Source organism: Silene latifolia, chromosome X, assembly GCF_048544455.1.
Source record: "Silene latifolia isolate original U9 population chromosome X, ASM4854445v1, whole genome shotgun sequence".
NCBI lineage: Eukaryota > Viridiplantae > Streptophyta > Magnoliopsida > Caryophyllales > Caryophyllaceae > Silene > Silene latifolia.
The window spans coordinates 91,607,919-91,627,546 of record NC_133537.1 but is presented as its reverse complement, the minus strand read 5'-3'; the positions used below and the strand labels follow the sequence as shown (position 1 = coordinate 91,627,546).

The following is a 19,628-nucleotide window of genomic DNA, read 5'->3' as shown; positions in this document are numbered from 1 at the left end:
TTTAGCCTTAGTTAACCTAATGAAGCTCTACTATATATACCCCATTTGTAAATAATCAAAGGGAGAGCTTTAAGAGGGTTTTTAGGAGGTTAAGCCTCTACATTAGAAGTTCCTCATAGATTCAATTAGGAGTAGATTAGAATAGATTGCTCTCTAATCTTTCCACAAATTACATATTAATCTTTCCTTAATTATTGTTCAAGTTTATTATTCAAGTTTATTATTGGGTAATTGAAGATTAATGGGTTATTATTGGGAGATTGACAACCTTCCATCAATCATCAAGTTCTTCTATTATTCTTTGTTTTATTTTTTGGATCATCTCAAGTTTGGTATAATTCCTTTACTCTTTAATCTTTATTGTTCTTTTCTTCATTATATTATCATGTTTACACTTGTTGTGATGATTGACACCATTAATGACATGTTTCCCATGATAATGAGTGAGTAGTTACTTAGCTAGGATTAGTGGGTAATTAGGGGAAACCAACATGGGATTGATTCGTGCTTAAACCAATATGTTCACATGATTAAATTGCTTGCTTGTTGTGATGTCAACTTTATGCATATGTTATGTTTGATGAAATGCTAAGCCTATGAATCCTTGCATTTCTACCATCTCTTATCTACTCAACTTGACTTGTAAGATATAAACCAGCTCGAGTCTTGTTAGACCATGCATAGAAGTTGAATAGGAGGAAAGTAAGTTGACTTGTAGGTGTTGTACAATCTAATCGATTCGGCTCCGGGACCCAACTCTTCCTATGAACCGTAAGACATAAACCAACTCGGTTTCTCCACAACATTAATTGCTTGCAACTTTGTAAACATGTTTGTATTATCAACACCTTGAATCCCCTATGACCCCATGATATCCTAGCACTTCTAATCTTTTGTTTACATCTTTCCTTTTATTGCTTGTTTTACTTTATTGCTTTTATTAGTTTAGAATACAACTACAAACCCCATCAATTTTGACACTAGCACAAATTAAGATAGATAGACTTAGACCCCAAAGCACACCGTCCCATGGATCGAACTTGACTTACCACTAACTAGTAGTTTGTTGAGTATTACAAATGTGTTTGATTGGATGTGTGACGACCAACTCTTGTCCCGATCAAAATGGCGCCGTTGCTGGGGATGGTGCTATGTGATTAAGTTCTTACTTGTTTGTCTATTTTGATTTTTGCTCTCACCTTGAGGAACTTGTTCCTCAAGGATTGTTCTTACCGTCTTTGTGTAGTTTCCATGCTTGTAGTTGTTTCCTTGTCTTAGCTATGATGGCTCAAGACTTGACTTATGGAGTATATGTTGGATCATTTGAGTATGACTACAATGGGTATGGGGAGTTTTAGAAGCAAGTCAACACAAACCTACCTTACTATTTGTACAATGAACATCCTAACTACTACCCCAAATTTTCCAACCAAAATCCTCACATCCAATATCCACAACAACCACCCACTCAATACCCACTTCATAATGACTTTCAATCGCCACAATATAACCACTTTCACACTTACCCACAACAAGAAGACAAACCCATTCAAAATGTGATTCTCCAAATGATGGGAGATCAACAAAACTTCTTCAAACAAATGCTAGAAGAGAGCCAAAAGAGGGATAATGTCCTTCAAGGCATTGTTGCCCAATGTGAGGAATTGGAGATTTAAATCACCCAATTGAAAGAATCCCAAGCAACCACCCCACACCGTTCTTTGGACATAGATCATGAATGTGAGTTTGAAGTAGTAACTTTTTGACATGAAGAATGAAAAATGGGAAGAGCCAATCTCCTTGAGCTCTTGTGACTATGAAAGTGTTGTGTTTGATGAGGAAGATTTGAGGTTGAGTAAGCAAAATACTCTTAACCTTTGTGAGTACGAGGGTGTGTCGTTTGACGTGAACATGGAGATGTTGGAGGAAGAAATAATGAAGAGAAATGAAGCCCCCATTTATGGTTCGTATAAAGATAGCAACAATGATGATGAGCCTAAAGGATGGACTCGTAATATCACCTTGCTAGAGGAGCCTATCCTTGAGACATTTGAGATACCCTATTATGAGGAAGAACGTCCTTCCCCTATTCCTCATAAATACTACTTGACACCTATCATGGAGCCAATGATCATTGAAGAGTACATGGTGGACCTTCTTCAAAAAGCCAAAGCATCGTACAAAAGCTACTTGGTGAAAAAGCTCAAAGAGAAGCTTGCTCGTGAAGCTACTTGTGAAGGTTTGGCACCCACAATGACAACTTCTAAGGAACTCAATCATCAATGCCATGAATATTATCTTTCCACCTTGGAAGGATTGAAAAATCAAAATGCTATCATCATTACCGGAATTGAAGAAGAAGTTGGTAAGTGGAAGTCTACGGATGAAAATGAACCATACTTCATGCCTAGTGTTGACAAGAGTCATGGGCTTGTTTATTGGAAGCATTGGGAAAGCTCTAATGCCGAGGACAAAGCAAAAGAAAGAACATTTACAAGCTTCCTTGGCTAAATTTCATGTTCAAATGGAGCAACCCATACTTATGCTTATTTGGAGCTTGTTCACAAGCTTTTGATCTTCTATTAAGAGCCTTGAGCTCTATGGACAAAAGATTCTTACAATTTGAATTAGTTTGGTGGAGTCCTATCTCAAACCACCATTTTTAAGATATTTCTTGGACCCCTTACTTTGTATAATATTGTACATTCTTGCATTTGTATTTGATTTCTTGCATGAGAGTAGGGAGAGAGAGAGTCTTCTTACATTTTTATTGAGCAAATTTCAGAAAAAGATAAGGAGGAATAGCAAATCGGTGAAAAGGGTATGATTGTGCAAGGAAAAGAAGGAAAAAGAAGAAAAGAAGTTGAAGATGGCCGTCCCGAGGCCTGGACGCCCGTCCAGGGCCCTCGTTACATAACTGGTTGACATTGTCTCAGAATCGGAGCGGATTCAGCACAAGACGCCCGTCCTCAAAGAAGACGCTCGTTTTCTCCACGGGACGCCCGTCCTGAATGTCATCTGAAACAAATTTTTGAAACTGGTAGGAAATCCGCGCGGATTTGAAGGAAGACGCCCGTCCTCTACTAGAACAAGACGCCCCTCCCGCTTGAAAGACGCTCGGATTGTGGCCTTTTTCTCGAACAATCCGGCCGGGTCCCACCCTTATCCACTCGGATTCCCCTCTTCTTCTATAAAATCACCCCCTTTCTCCCTCATTTATTCACCTCATCTAACCCTAAAACACTCATCTCCATCCTCAAAAACACTCCCCTCACATCAAAAGCCAACAAAACCCCCATTTACCTCAAACTTCAAGATGATGAACCTCAAGGGCAAGGCTAAGAAGTTGGTTGAATCCACCGGAAGGAAACGCAAGGGATCATCCTCCTCGCCGCGAGAGGTAGCGCTACCAAGGAACTTCCGTCCCATAATGAGGGGAGGAATTGAACTACTTGAGTACTTCCAAGAGGTGCTTTTCGAATCCGATGACCACCGCAAGAACTTTGTCAAATTGCTAGGTAAGAACTATGAACCCACTCAATTCATAGATACTAGGGTGTTGGAAGTCCTTAGGATAAGGTACCCCACCGAGATGTTCTTTGATGGCCTAGGGATTGGAAAACTTTTCCATGCCCATGAGGAGACGTACCTTAGTCTCACTCTTGAATTTTTGAGCAGCCTTCGCATTGTAACGAATACTCGAACAACGGTGGGCATGGAGTTTAGGTTGTGCAACCTAGACCATAGTCTTTCACTTGATCAATTTGCCTACATTTTCGGTCTTGAAGTACCCACCAACTATACCGATAAACCCGATAATTTCGATGTGGACCTACTTTGGAGGGCTATTTTCGGGAGGAATTTTACCGGTTTAAAGCAATGCTATACCTTCGCCATCCAACATCCGGCGATTCGGATCACCGAGCGCTTTGTGGCCGGTACCATCAATGGGAGGTACGAACAAGATAGGTGTACTCTCATTGATTTAACTTTTCTTAAGTCCTATTTGAATGTTCGGGGGACGAGGCGCTATAACTTCAACACACCCCTTGAGATACTTACTAGGTTTAATGATTTTGCTCAAGGGACCACCCAACTCAAGACCTTCGTAATGGGAGGTCTAATTACTATTTTGGCCAACTACCTTTGCCCCGGGTTCAACGCCCGTGGGATCTATACTCCTCTTGAGGGGAGGACTTTGATTGATGAGCACACCGTCTTCACCCATCACCGGTGGTGTAACTACACTCAAGAAGGGAGTGTAGAATGGTACACAAAAGGATGCACCTCAATCATCCTTGAGGTTGGAAGTTCTACAGGCATCGACCCAAGAATGAGCCCATATTCGCCTCCACCAAGCTACCTCCTTGATATCCAAATTCTCGACAATCCCCCTCAAAGGGAAGAGCCACCCCGCCAACAACAAGTACCTCGTGGGGCACCGGCAAGGCCTATTCACCCACATTCCTTTGTGCCTATCCCACCATACCCTACTCCTTATACCGAATTCCGACCGGAAATCTCCAATACCCCGGGCATTAATGATTTGATGAAACTCATGAATAGAGTGGACCTCAGGGTACATGAAGGGAGGGTCGACAACTACTTGGCCCTTTATCCCCAATACTATAACATGGCTCAACAAGGGTATATTGACCCCAATGGTCCTAAGCCCTCTTGGGCCCAACCACAACATTTTTTCCCTAATCAAGGGGGCCAAGCTTGGGATCTCGGTGGTGGAGGGTACTCGGGCCATGGAGGAGGGCATGATCAAGAAGGAGGGCATGATCAAGGAAAGTTTGACCAAGGAGGGTATTGGGGCCAAAAAGGAGGGTATGACCAAGCCGGGAGCTCTCACCAATATGGTTACCAAGATGAGGAGGATGACGAGTGAAAGAGGCCTACCTCACCACCACCATTTTTATGATACACCTTTCTCCCTCTCTCTCTTTTGTATATACATTGCATTTAGTGTAGTTTTCGCATGCATTTGTATTATATTTCATATTGCATTTACATTAGTTAGTTCATATAGTATAGTTTGCATTGTATATATATATATATATATATATATATATATATATATATATATATATATATATATATATATATATATATATATATATATATATATATATATGTTTATATATATCTCACATGATTCATGTAGATAGTTGCATATATATTAGAATTCATGCATAATCACTAATGGCCAAACATATTCATTTCTACACTAGAAATAGTGTTTAAATCGGTTTGGGGAGGTTTGATCATAAGTGACCATAGTTTAAATCATGCATCATATAATATAGTTTAGTTTGCATTCATTGTTATATATGTCATATAGAATTGCATTTAGTTAGAGCATGCATTCATTCATACCATATCATATCATTGCATTTGTACTTCAATTTCCAAAAATTCAAAAATTCAAAAACATGTATTTCCTTTTTATTCGTACTCCTACATGTACATTGAGGACAATGTCCAAAATAAAGTGGGGGATGGGAATTTATATTCCAAAATGATAAAAATTGAAAAATTTTGAAAAATCACAAAAATATGTCTTTTAATTTCATAAAAACAAAAACCCATAAAAATTTTAAAATTTCAAAAACCAAAAACATGTTCTTCAAATTAGTAGTGTAGAATTGTATATACTTGTGCTTTTGTTCTCTTCTCACATAGATACAACACTACATTTGAGGCATTAGCAAGGGAAAATGAAGACCGCTTGGTATGATCGTTCTAATCTATATTTCCCTTCCATTTCTTTTTCATTATTCATATGAGGAGGATGGGCTTACATGTCGAGGAGGATGTGGTGTATTTTGTTGTTGCGGTTTGTGTATCTATGTGTTGTTAGGAGTTGCATTTAGTTTATATGACATACTAGTTGGTAGTAGCATATGCATTAGGATGTTTATATGCTAGTTGCGTCATGGCATGTAGTTGCATGTTAGAAAAATTTTGAGAAACCGTCCACTTGGGAAGCTTGACAAGTGTATATAGGCCCTAGTAGATGCTTTTTCTTCTTTAGACTTTGCTTGTTAGAATACTTGTAAAACACCCTAGGATGTGTCATGCTAGTATCCTTTGACCCATGGATTAAAGCCTAGTCAAGAGTACCTTGTGGTGTGATAACTCCTTTGCTACCGTTTATTCCAAGGTGACCCTTGAAACCATGCATCCATCCATCATCCATGTTCTACCAAATTTTTGTCATCAAAGGGAATGAGCACAAAAAGAAATCAATTTGAGTTCAATGAAATGAAAAGTGGAAGAAAGTTTGCAAAAATGCATCAAATGAAAAGAGGAGCAAAAATAGAACTCCTAAAGCTTCAAATATAAGCCACCCTCACTACATATGGGGTAACTTTGAAAATGTTCAAAAGAAATGCAAAGAAAAGTTGAAAAGTTGTCAAGTATTGAAATGCCAAACATCAAAACAAATGGCAAAAGAAAATGTTCTTAAGTGTTATATGCCACGAGAAATTGGGGGGAAAAACAAACAACAAAGCAAACTCCCAAAATGAAACTCAAATTCTATCGATCCCTTTATCCATCATATCCACTTTTGTGCATGGTAGAGAGGGGACGACCCTTCTTCTTTTCTAAGGCAAGAGGGGGAATTCCGCGATCCTCCAGTGTTTCTAACACCATAGGGAGTCTATTCTTGACAAAAGCATTTAACTATTGAGGACAAAGGTACCCTAGCATGACACAACTTGGAGGTGATTTATTGGTATCCTTCTAGGCTTATTAGTTTGAAGAAATTGCATCTATGAAGGAGTGTGTACCCCTGAATTGCTTCCCTTGTAGATAATTTCCGCCACTTAGATGAGGAAAGTGGCTATTCTTTTGTAGATGCATCCATTATTTGATTTTGTATGCTTAATGTTTGGATGTGTCGCCATTTTGGCAAGACCCACCTTGCCTTGCAAGAAGGCATCCTACCTCATGGTTGTCTTGTTGTGAGTTGAAGGGGCGGAGTGAGACCCGCTAATTGTCTCATGTCGGCTATATTATTAGGATAGTTTAAATAAAGGTCTAGTTTTTTGTCACCTCTTTACTCGGGACGAGTAAAGGTTCGGTTTGGGGATATTTGATGTGACCATTATTTGAGCATATTTAGTCCCCTAATTGAGCCTATTTTGCATACTATTGTATCATTCCATGACCATTTTATCCGTCGAATGCTTTCTATTTTGCTTTCCTAGTAAATTTCGTATGTTTTGTAGAAAAGAAGATAATAAGGCGGAAATTCCCGTCTTTCGTGCATATTTGGAGGCTATTTGACGATGTTTTATGAACTAGTATGAAGAGGGAGCGAGAACTAAAGACCAATCCTACAAGAATAAAAAGAAAGTGAAGAAAAAGGATTCTGTCACAGAATACGAGCGGCTCACACGCGAGACGCCCGTCCAAGAGTGACAACCCGAGCGTCCCAGCAACAAAGACGCCCGGATTCCTTCAAAGAATCCGGGTGGATTCCCATGAAGACGCCCGTGCACCACCTCATGAATCCGAGCGTCTTCCTTTCTTGGACGGACGTACCGTGACATCTTCTGCCGAGATGCTCATCCTTCCAAAAAGACTAGCGTTTCCTTGCTCTAAACTCAAAGATGTAATTACTAATTTAGCCTTAGTTAACCTAATGAAGCTCTACTATATATACCCCATTTGTAAATAATCAAAGGGAGAGATTTTAGAAAGTTTTTAGGAGGTCAAGCCTCTACATTAGAAGTTCCTCATAGATTTAATTAGGAGTAGATTAGAATAGATTGCTCTCTAATCTTTCCACAAATTACATATTAATCTTTCCTTAATTATTGTTCAAGTTTATTATTCAAGTTTATTATTGGGTAATTGAAGATTATTGGGTTATTATTGGGAGATTGACAACCTTCCATCAATCATCAAGTTCTTCTATTATTCTTTGCTTTATTTTTTGGATCATCTCAAGTTTGGTATAATTCCTTTACTCTTTAATCTTTATTGTTCTTTTCTTCATTCTATTATCATGTTTACACTTGCTGTAATGATTGACAACATTAATGACATGTTTCCCATGATAATGAGTGAGTAGTTACTTAGTTAGGATTAGTGGGTAATTAGGGAAAACCAACATGGGATTGATTCGTGCTTAAACCAATATGTTCACATGATTAAATTGCTTGCTTGTTGTGATGTCAACTTTATGCACATGTTATGTTTGATGAAATCCTAAGCCTATGAATCCTTGCATTTTTAGCATCTCTTATCTACTCAACTTGACTTGTAAGATATAAACCAACTCGAGTCTTGTTAGACCATGCATAGAAGTTGAATAGGAGGAAAGTAAGTCGACTTGTAGGTGTTGTACAATCTAATCGATTCGGCTCCGGGACCCAACTCTTCCTATGAACCGTAAGACATAAACCAACTCGGTTTCTCCACAACATTAATTGCTTGCAACTTTGTAAACATGTTTATATAATCAACACCATGAATCCCCTATGACCCCATGATATCCTAGCACTTCTAATCTTTTGTTTACATCTTTCTTTTTATTGCTTGTTTTACTTTATTGCTTTTATTAGTTTAGAATACAACTACAAACCCCATCAATTGTGACACTAGCACAAATTGAGATAGATAGACTTAGAACCCAAAGCACACCGTCCCATGGATCGACCTAGACATACCACTAACTAGTAGTTTGTTGAGTATTACAAATGTGTTTGATTGGATGTGTGACGACCAACTCTTGTCCCGATCATATACCAAGAAAAGAGTGAAAATCTTCAATTTCCAATTATACCCAAATTGATTTTAAGATGAAAGGCTTTGCCTTTGTAATTCAAAAATCGACTCAAAGGTTGAAGATTTTGGTGCTTGGATTGATTATTGTTGTAAGAGGAGTGATTAATTGTTGTTGTAAGAAAGTTTGGATTTGATTTTGTTGAATTTGGTTGAGGAAATCTTGTTTTGGTGATGGAGAGGATGAGGGTTTTGAGTTTTGGGGTTTATGGGTAGTGTTTTGAATGAATGAATGAAGAAATGAATGTGGGAGGGGTATTTAAAACACCCGAAAATTTTGAAACTGTAGGGGAAGACGGGCGTTTTTCCTTCGGGACGCTCGGATTCTGCCTATTCTGGGTTCAGGATTTCTCGCCTAAAGACGGGCGTCTTTCATCTGGGATGCTCAGATTCTTTGACTGCGAGACGAGCGAATTCTGCTGAAGACGGGCGGATTCTGATAAAGCAAGCTTTCTTATTTTTTACTGGCAAAAAGACGGGCGTCTTTCTGCAAAGACGAGCGGATATTTCAAGACGAGCGCCTTCTCTGCTGGGACGCTCGGATTTTTCGACAGTCCCAAAATTTTCAATTTTTCAGTTAAAATGGACGGGCGGATTCTGCCAAAGACGCTCGGATTCCCTGAAGACGAGCAGATTCCCCTTAAGGAAGCTCGGATTCTCCCTGATCTACCCGGATTCAGTTCCATTTGTGCACTTGCATATCCCTTGTCATTTTTCATTCTTCAAATCCCATGTTCCTCATTGTAGGGGCACTACTAAGGCATGAATAGCCTAGGCAATTGCTATCCCCATACTAAGCTAAAGCACTACACATCAATTAAATCATTAGTCCCTCCCTCACTTCTCTCAAAAATGATAATTACCTTGATCAAAGCATAAAAATCCAAAAATGACAAAAATGCAATGTAAGAATTAAAATGCGAGTTATGGAGTTAGAAATATTTATAAATGGTGGTTTGGAGAGGACTCCACCAAACTCTCATCCTTAGTGAGATGTCATGGGGGCATGTCCAAGGTGTTGTCGATGTTGCTCAACACCTTGAAGAAGTAGTCAAAAGCTTGTTCATTATCATGATAAAGATCTTCAATAGACCTTTGCCCTTGTTGTCCTTCATATTGGTCTTGATCGATAGCATTACCAATATAGGGATTGAAAATCCCTTCAAACTCATCGTCCCAAAGACCACAAACTTCATCTACTTGATCACTAAAGATCTCTTGAGTTGATAGAGACAACTCTCCCACTTTCTTATCTTGGCCAATGAGGTCATCGTCTTCATTGCTTGACCTTGGTGAGCTTTTCAAGCTCTCTTTGTTACAATTCACTTGCTCTTTGAATGGAGCATCATCAATTTTCTTCTTCCATTGGAATTCCGACTTCTTCCTATCATTCTTCCGGCTATAATGATCAACCATAAAACATGGTTCATGCAAACGAGGAGCTCTCATGGTCTTGTCAAGATTGAAAGTTATGCTCTCATCTCCCACTTCTAGAGTGAGCTCTCCATGCTTCACATCAATCACCGCACCCGCGGTGTGCAAGAAAGGTCTTCCTAGAATGATTAGAATGTTGGAGTCATCTTCCATGTCAACAATGACAAAGTCCACCGGGATGAAAAATTTCCCAACTCTTACGGGAACATCTTCCCATATCCCTAATGGTGTCTTCGTCGATCTATCGGCCATTTGGAGTGTGATATTGGTGCATTTAAGCTCTCCCATCCCTAACCTTTTACTCACCGAGTACGGCATAACACTCACACTAGCCCCTAGATCACATAAGGCTTTGTTGATCGTGGTGTCGCCAATGGTACACGGTATTGAGAAGCTTCCCGGATCTTTAAGTTTTGGAGGTGAACTCCCTTGAAGTATTGCACTACTCACCTTAGTGAAGGAGATAGTCTCAAGCTTCCGGATCAACTTCTTCTTTGTGAGGATGTCTTTCATGTATTTTGCATAGGCCGGCACGTGATTGATTAATTCCGTGAAAGGAATTGAGACTTCCAAAATCTTCACAATTTCCATAAATTTTCCAAGTTGGTCATCAAATTTGGGCTTGGCTTGACGACTCGGAAAAGGAAGTCTAATCACAATGGGCTCCTTCTCCTTGACCTTGTCTTCATTTTTCTTTGAAATTTCTTCTTTTGATGGTTCTCCATCCTTGGAGTTTTGCATAATTTCTTCTTTGTCACTAGCTACCACAACTTCATCCTCAACTTGCTTCTCCGGTGCTTCATACCTTGTACCACTCCTCAAGTGAATGGCACTAACCGTTTCATGTCTTGGGGGATTACTTTGAGGTTGTAATTGCCCCTTTTGTCTTTGTGAGCTTGAAGATGCTAGTTGAGTCAATTGGGTTTCCAACATTTTGGTGTGAGCTAGGATGTTGTTGATGATGATTTCCTTTGCTTGACTATCCTTTTGCATTTGAGTGAAAAACTCTTGTTGATTCTTTTGCATTTGGAGGACCGCTTTTTGAACATCAAAACCTTGGTCATTTTGTTGATTGTATGGAGTTTGATTTTGGTAACCTTGGTTTTGGTTGTAAAAGGGTCTTTGATTTTGGTTTCTCATGGGAGGTGGCGTGTATGTTGGTTGAGGGTTTTGAACATTTTGGCTTTTGTATGAGAGATTTGGATGGAATTTGGTGTTTTCATTGTAATAGTTTGAATAAGGGGTACCACTCTTGTATGCGTGAAAAGCATTCACTTGTTCATTTGTTCCCCTACATTCACTTTGGTCATGTCCCAAAGTTCCACAATTCTCACATACCCCACTTGGGATTGATGAAGATGTCGTCATGGCATTAAATTGATGCTTTGGTAATTTTGAGGCTTCTTCAAGTTTAGCCATAGCTTTTTCAAACTTCAAATTGATGGTATCAATGTGAGCACTAAGTTGAGCACCCAATTGAGTAATGGAGTCCACTTCATGCTTTCCTCCTCTAGTAGCCTTGCGAGGTCTACTATATTGTGAGTTATGGACCGCCATTTCCTCAATTTTCTTCCAAGTTTGATTGTCATCAACTTCGGTGAACATTCCATTTGATCCCATGGTGAGAATGTTTCTTGAGTCTTCATAAAGACCGTTCCAAAATTGTTGTACCAAGAACCACTCGCTAAGTCCATGGTGAGGACATGAGCGACAAATTCCTTTGAATCGCTCCCAAGCTTCATACAAGGATTCTTCATCTCTTTGCTTAAAGCCCGTAATTTGAGCTCTTAGCATGTTAGTCTTTTCCGGTGGATAGAACTTTTTGTAGAAAGCTAGAGCCAACTTCTTCCAAGAATCAATTCTGAGAGTAGCCTTCTCAAGGCCCTTCAACCATTGTTTCGCGGTGCCAATTAGAGAAAAAGGAAATAAGACCCATCGTATTTGGTCTTGAGCTACACCGGTTTCAGAAATCGCATCACAATAGTCGCAAAAAGTCTCCATATGAGAATGAGGGTCTTCACTAGGCATCCCTCCAAATTGTCTTCTTTCGACTAATTGGATAAATGCGGATTTGGCAATGAAATTTCCGGTTAGATGTTGTGGTGTTGGAGTACCATTGGGTAGGTTCTCCTCGGTGGGTACGGAATGTGATGAAAACTTAGGCATTGTGGGTTGATTTTGTGTTGGGTTCTCCTCACCTTCTCTTGCAAAAGGGTTGATGAACTCAATAGTATTTGGTTGAATATCTACAACCTCACCGATACCTCTCAAAGTTCTCCTAGCAAGTCTTCTATTGGTTGTCAAAGTCCTTTCAATTTCGTGATCAAAGGGTAAGAAGTTACCTTGTGATCTTCTAGACATGCAAAATATCAAACAACTCGAAAATAATTAGAAAAAACCTTGAGGAGTTTTACTTCCCCAAGGCAAAGAAAGACACAACTAATAACAATACAAGAAAATCTAAATCAAGTTAACATCGTCCCCGGCAACGGCGCCATTTTTGGTCGTGATCCCTCGTGAGGGTTTAATTTTCAGTACTTGTCGTTAGGAGCACCTAGACCAAAACACAATTTATAACTTCACAAACAACTCTACAATTAGTAAAGAGGCAAGTAAAGGTCGGATCCCAAGGGACGGGAATTGAGATGAGATTTTCTATTGCAACTAGTGGTGTCAAAGGGTGTCACAATTGGGGTTTGAAGTAGAAGATCACTAAACTAAATAGCAATGAAAGTAAACAAGCAAGATGAATTAAAAGGGATGTAAACGATTGATAAAAAGCACTAGGGTGTCATGGGGTCATAGGGGATTCATGGGAATTGATCATACAAACATATTCTCAAATTATAAGCAAGCAATTATTGTTGTGATGGATCGAGTTGGTTTATGTCTTATAATCCTAGGAAAGTTTGGGTCCCGGAGCCGAATCGATTAGATTGTACAACACCTACAAGTCGACTTAATCTTCCCTACTCAATTATATGCATGGTCTAATGAGACTCGAGTTGGTTTATGTCTTACAAGTCTCATTGAAAAGATAGGTGATGGGTAAAAAATGCAAGGATTCATAGGCTCGCATTTCATCAAACATAACATGTGCATAAGTTGAGATCACAACAAGCAAGCAAATAAACTATGAAAGCATATTAATTTAAGCATGAATCATTCCCCATGTTGGTTTCCCCTAATTACCCATTAACCCTAGCTAAGGAAACTACTCACTCATTATCATGTTGAACATGCTAGCAAGGTTGTCAATCATACCAACAAAGTAAAACATGATGAATAAATGAAGATAATTAACAATAAATAAAAAGGGATTAAGAGAATTATACCTACTAATGATTCCAATAATAAATCAAAGAATAAAAGAAGTACTTGATGCTTGATTGGAAGGTTGTCAATCTCCCAATAATAACCCAAATAATCTTCAATTACCCAAAATAAAGGATGAACAAGAGAGAGATTAAGGAAATAAAACTTGTATTAAAACTTGATTAAATGTTGATTAAAAGATTAATGAGAGATTTGATTGATATTAACTACACTAAAGATTGCTAAGAAGAACATGCTCTTCTAATTAGACTAATGGGGTATTTATAGTGGGGATTAGGTACATAAATTAGGGTTTACTAAGGGCTTAAATGACGATTAAGTCCTTGAGGAATCGCCGGTCTCTAGGGAGACTCCGGTCTCTTTTTCGCCGGTCTTAGAAAAAGATGCGCATCCTTCCTTGAAGTTTGTAGAAGACGAAATAGTTGTAAGGGAATTTGGGCGTCTTAGGCACGGGACGGGCGGATTTGGGTGTTTCTGGACGGGCGTCCAGAGGGGGAAGACGGGCGGATTTGGGAGGTTTTGGTCGAGCATCCAGCTGAGGAAGATGCTCGGATTGTAGGCCTTGGACGGGCGGATTCAGGGCAATCCGCTCGGATTGTCAAACAGCTTCATTCCTTCTTCTTTTCTTCCTTTTTTCTTCATAGAATCCTTAAGGATTTCCTCCTTGATGCTTGGTCATTGAATTCAATCAATTTAGCCTCATTTTGCCATGAAAATGCAATGTTTGCACTCCTTTTCTACCAAGGACACAAAACCTCAAAGAATATGCAAAACAAAGGACTAAAGACAATAAATGACCCAAATATGCACTAAAAAGCATGGGAACAAGGCTAATTCGGGGACTAAATGTGCTTAAATTATGGTCACATCAATACATATATATATATATATATATATATATATATATATATATATATATATATATATATATAGTTGTGTGAGTTTTGTTGAGGTCGAGTTTGGAACTTGAGCCAACGAAAGTTTATTATTCAATTATGTGATGAATGACTAATGAAATTTTATATCTTATTATAATGTGATTAAATAAGAATTAATTTAATGATTAATAGTTAATGCATTAAATTAGTTGACATTTTGTATATATTTTGAGGTAGAGGAAATTGGTTAATATATTTTCAAAGGAGTTGTAAATTAATTAAATTGGGCATTGTAGGACCCATTATATATTGATATAATGGTAAAATATTACTTAATAGTTAAGTGTATAATACTTATTAATTTGTATCATATAATTGTTATATGATCACATTAATACTTAATTACACAAGATAATTAAGCATACGATTTAAACGCATTTGTCGGACAAATACGGAAAATCAAAACGGACCTATTTTGCATAGGTGACCCGTTTTTTTCTTAGTAGACAAACATAATGATGTTTGTTCTTTTCTAAAATCACACTTTACTAGTGAAAGTGACTAGTCCTACAAGCTTTAATCATCATGCATTCCACTAACACACTACCCATTATGCATGACATTATTTTAAGTGAAAAATTAACCCACATATATGTGTGTGTGTGTGCCGTGAAGAAGAGAAAGGGGACAAGAAACGTTGTTTCCATTTTTCCTCTATAATTCACATGCAAACCTCTCACTATTATCTTACTACAACCATATTAGATTATCTAATTACTAAGGTAGTATTTCAAATAATATTAAGGGTTATTACTTATTTTATCTAGTTAATGAAATTAGTAATTTTTGGGTGAAATCTTGGTGCATCTAAAAGGAGGATCTCACAATATTGAGACAAGGAGGATCATCCATTTACTTTGAGCTCAAGAACAGGTAAGAAAGGTGTTCTTACTTGTGCCCTTATATCCGATTTCCACATTGTAAGAAGCTTTCTTATTAATCTTTGATTTATTTATGTTATGCATGCATAAGATCAACATCTAGTTTTAAAGAGTAAATTAGATCTATAATTAAATGAGTTTAATTTGAGGATTAATGAATCCTTTCAAGTGGTATTAGAGCTAATGGTTGTTGCATGCATAATCGGTTTGGTTTTTCCGAGTTATTTATAACTTAATTAAAACTAAAATTTGTGATTTATGAAGATAAAATCACGAAAAAACTTTCATGCCATATATTCTAGTCCTAAAAATAATTTAGGTCATTTTGATGATTTATGGTAATTTATGGCTCATTTTAATGTTTTTTAGTAATTTGATTACATTTTAATGTATAAAATGATGTTTATTTACTAAAAATAGTTAAACTTCACTACTGGCCGTGATTTTTTAGTATGACTTCACATGCATATTTTTCATATTGTATGTAAAATTTCGGATCATTGTGATTAGTTTTGCATGATTTATAATTTTTATGAGATAAAAATGACATAAATGGAGGTAAATTGGTTAAAGTTAGTTACACTTCGAAACATGCCATGAAATTTTAGTATGTTGTCACATGCATGTTTTACTCATTGTGTGTAAAATTTGAGATGAACACGATTCATTTTGCATGATTTATGAATTTTAAGTGTAAAAATGACATAAACAGTGACTATTTTTGCAAAAATAGCTAAAATAAAACATATGGCATGAGAACATTATTTTAGATTGCATTATTATCCTACCATTTCAGATCTAAAGTTGGAACATTTATTGGATTAATTTTCATATGCTTTAGATGTTTTATTTGATAAAACCGATAAATAGCAACTAAAATTTTCTCGATTTAAATTCGAAAATTTTAACCTTGATCTTTGACATTATGAGTGTCATGGAATTTTTCCAGAATGTTCAAAAAATTAAAATTTGAAATTTGAAATTATTGTAGTTTAATTTGGATTTATTTCCTAAAAAGTTATGATTTTAAGGTCAAAAATGAGCATAAATAATAAAACAAGTTGAATTATTGTCAAAAATTTGAGTGATGACTAATTTTTGAGTCCTAAGTTGTTAGGATAATTAACTTGGACTAAAATTAAATTTTTGTAATATTTTGTGATTTTAATAAGTTAAAAATCGCGAATATCCATAAAATCGGACTATAGTTAGGATATTAATTAATAGGGCGATTTGACACATAATTTGGCATGTTAGATACATATAATATTTCTGCATATTTCCTAGATGAATATCATAGTTTATTTATATAATTTTGGAATTATGTAATTAATCTTAGTATGGCCTTAGTTTAATCGATATTACCCGTAATGTAAGGGAATATTGATTTGGTTGTAATTTAATGTGATCTCGTATCACTTTTATTTCATTTGTATTAGATTTTATTTTACAAATGTATAATAGGAATCGCAATGTACCTTTTATTATTAAATTAATTGTAATTCCGGAGTTTCCTAAAGACGGTGCCATTCGGAAAGGAGTTCCGATCAAGACGGTGTTTGTCCTTGGGAGACGTGTCAAATGAAGATTCAAGGGACCAAAGAAGTTGGTTTCCGAATATGTAATAAAATATAAGATTTTCTATTTTAGGAAAGGCCATACTATGGAATTTATTTTCTTTATTTGCTTGCTTTATATGTTTGCATGCATTGCCAAATCGCCATAACTTCACATGCATTTTATTTACTTATATCGTTTTTCGACCGTGTCGATTATAATTATCGTAGTTCACTAATATAGTTCACATAAAAGGTGATAGATAATAAATCGACAAGACCTTTCACATATTTAAAATTGAGATTAGTCTTTCCAAATAGTAGGACCCATGGATCCCTTTGACATTGGGGTAGATTCGGTTTCCCGTGGTACTTTCATTTTTCATTGGGTAAGTGGGGTAATAACTAGTTATTACACGCGAAATTTGGTTGGTCTCAACGGAACATGAAGACTAGTCTTATGTTCCGAGGCTAGAGATGAATGTAACGTAATTTCATCGGCCGATAGTTCTAATTGTAGAATCGGTTAAAGATTTAACCCACCGAGTTATATTAGTGAGGGATGTATCGGTTTCCCGTGCCCGAGTTAATATGAATTTGGATCTCGGAATCTTTTATATAATTGGGTGGAGGTCATTATATAAATGCTAAAACATGCTAAAATGTTTTTTATATTTTAACGATGAATGTTGTTTTTCCCATTTTTTTGTTGTTTAATATTGTTCTTTATTATCGCTCCTACTAATATATGATATCAATTCAATTGTAACACGAGTCTCCGCTAAACCACTATTACTATCAACAAATAGAATCTCTTTCTAAATCCTCAAATGAACCGTATCATAAGTAATGGACTAGCTCCATAGGAATCGTTCTATTCCATAGAACTCGATAGGAATCGTCCTATGCAAATATAATTTTAGCATCTAAAAATTCCTAACATGCCTATGCATAATTTCTTGTAAAGAAATATGACTAGAGGTAAAGATTAGTCAAAATATGTTTTGATAATTCTTCTATGCATCAATGGTTCAAAAGTCTTATTGCTCAAAATAAACACTTGTCATCAAGCACTTAAGTTGTTAAGCACATGACAATGTATTATTGGTTAATTAATTTGTTAGAAATTTTGATTGACCAAATACCACATTAAAGTTCATCCTTGTGAAGGATTAACTAGAAATTTATATGAAGATAGTCTTCATCAAGTAGAAATTCATGAAGTGAGTGGGAGCAATAAGAAGTAGTAAGTACCTATATTAATTGTTAAGGATAGAACTAGGCTCGAAAGAGAAGGTGTTAGACACTAAAATAGATACAAACACCAAATAAGTAAATATCAAGGAAGTTGATCGTGTGACTCCAACGTATTCCTTATTAAATATCAATGATATTGACATTGCATTCTTGCAAATTATCACCTCATGAGTATTTGATACAAATTTGTGAATCATGTTAGAAATTGCCACATTTCATGATTATGAAATATGGCAAAAGGATGTCAAAACCGCCTTTCTAAATGCGTATTTAGAGGAGGATGTGTTCATAACACTATCCGAGTGTTTTGTAAATCCTTAGAATCCTAACATTGAATAATCGTATGACAACTAGCAAGAATAAATTTAGAAATTTACATGAATGGAATTAGGGTAGTTGCCATTTCATCCATGGACATATAAGTGTTATAGTGCACTCATTTTAGTTTTGTATTTAGAAATGTACCTCAATAATTGTTATGATGTACACCAACTCTAAATAAGAATATAATTCAAGTTTTTGTATAAAACACAAAGGGTTTCCCAATTATGCAATTAAAACAAGCGTTGTGCCCTATCATACCACGATTAAGTTTATGGTGAGACCATAAAAATCAAGGTAATTATATTCAAACTAAAAATAAATGTCATATATACAATACTCAAGTTGGTAACCCCAAATCATTTCTCAATTCTCGATTGAAAATTGCATTTAGAAACTAGTTTTAACTAGTGTCCCAAACCATTTGATTGGGAATCTCTTGGTGTGTGTGAATCTTGTATTCAAAGCAAGATTAATTCATGACTTTTTTCTAGAAAAAGGATTATGAATAGAGCAAGATATTCGCCCTATTTACACTTTGAAGTGTATGGTCGAATACAATTTCAATCAGAAAAGGTTATTACTTATTTATCTCTTCTACCAACGAACAAGGTAGATGCTTAGTATCCACTTAATGAGGTTAGAAAAGAAATTCTTTGAATAAGTTCAAATGAATGTTTAAAAGATATCAAAACCTGGAGGTTATGAAACCAAAGTATTAGTACTTTGTTAAAATGGGGAACAATAAAGTGATGACTTTTATCTGCACCAAAAGAGAGTGATATGGTATCACAAGTTCACTTTCATTGCTATATGATTGAATCTTTACTATAAAGTTGGAAGTAGTTTCTATCACAATTTGTCTAGTATTTATTTATTTCACTAAATCAAAACATAATTAAAGCAATCATTTACATTTCATATGAGATATGGTTAGGCATTTTACCGAAATTGTAGCTTGTTTCGATAGTGAACATGTGGTCTCTTTTCCTAAATGATCATGAGTACAAAGAGTTTGTGGCTCGTGATGCTGTCTATTAAAGAAAAGAGGATTATTTCTTATAGACAGAGTGGGAGAAAATGTTCAAGAGCCACAAACTGAG

General features: G+C 36.5%; 1 non-coding gene across 1 annotated transcript; it reads left to right on the top strand.

Moving 5' to 3' along the window:
• Positions 1-11,923: 11,923 nt before the first annotated feature.
• On the top strand, positions 11,924-12,030 carry LOC141625931 (small nucleolar RNA R71). Its single transcript, XR_012535672.1, has one exon. It is a non-coding gene; the product is annotated as a small nucleolar RNA R71 (small nucleolar RNA).
• The last annotated feature ends 7,598 nt before the right edge of the window (positions 12,031-19,628 follow it).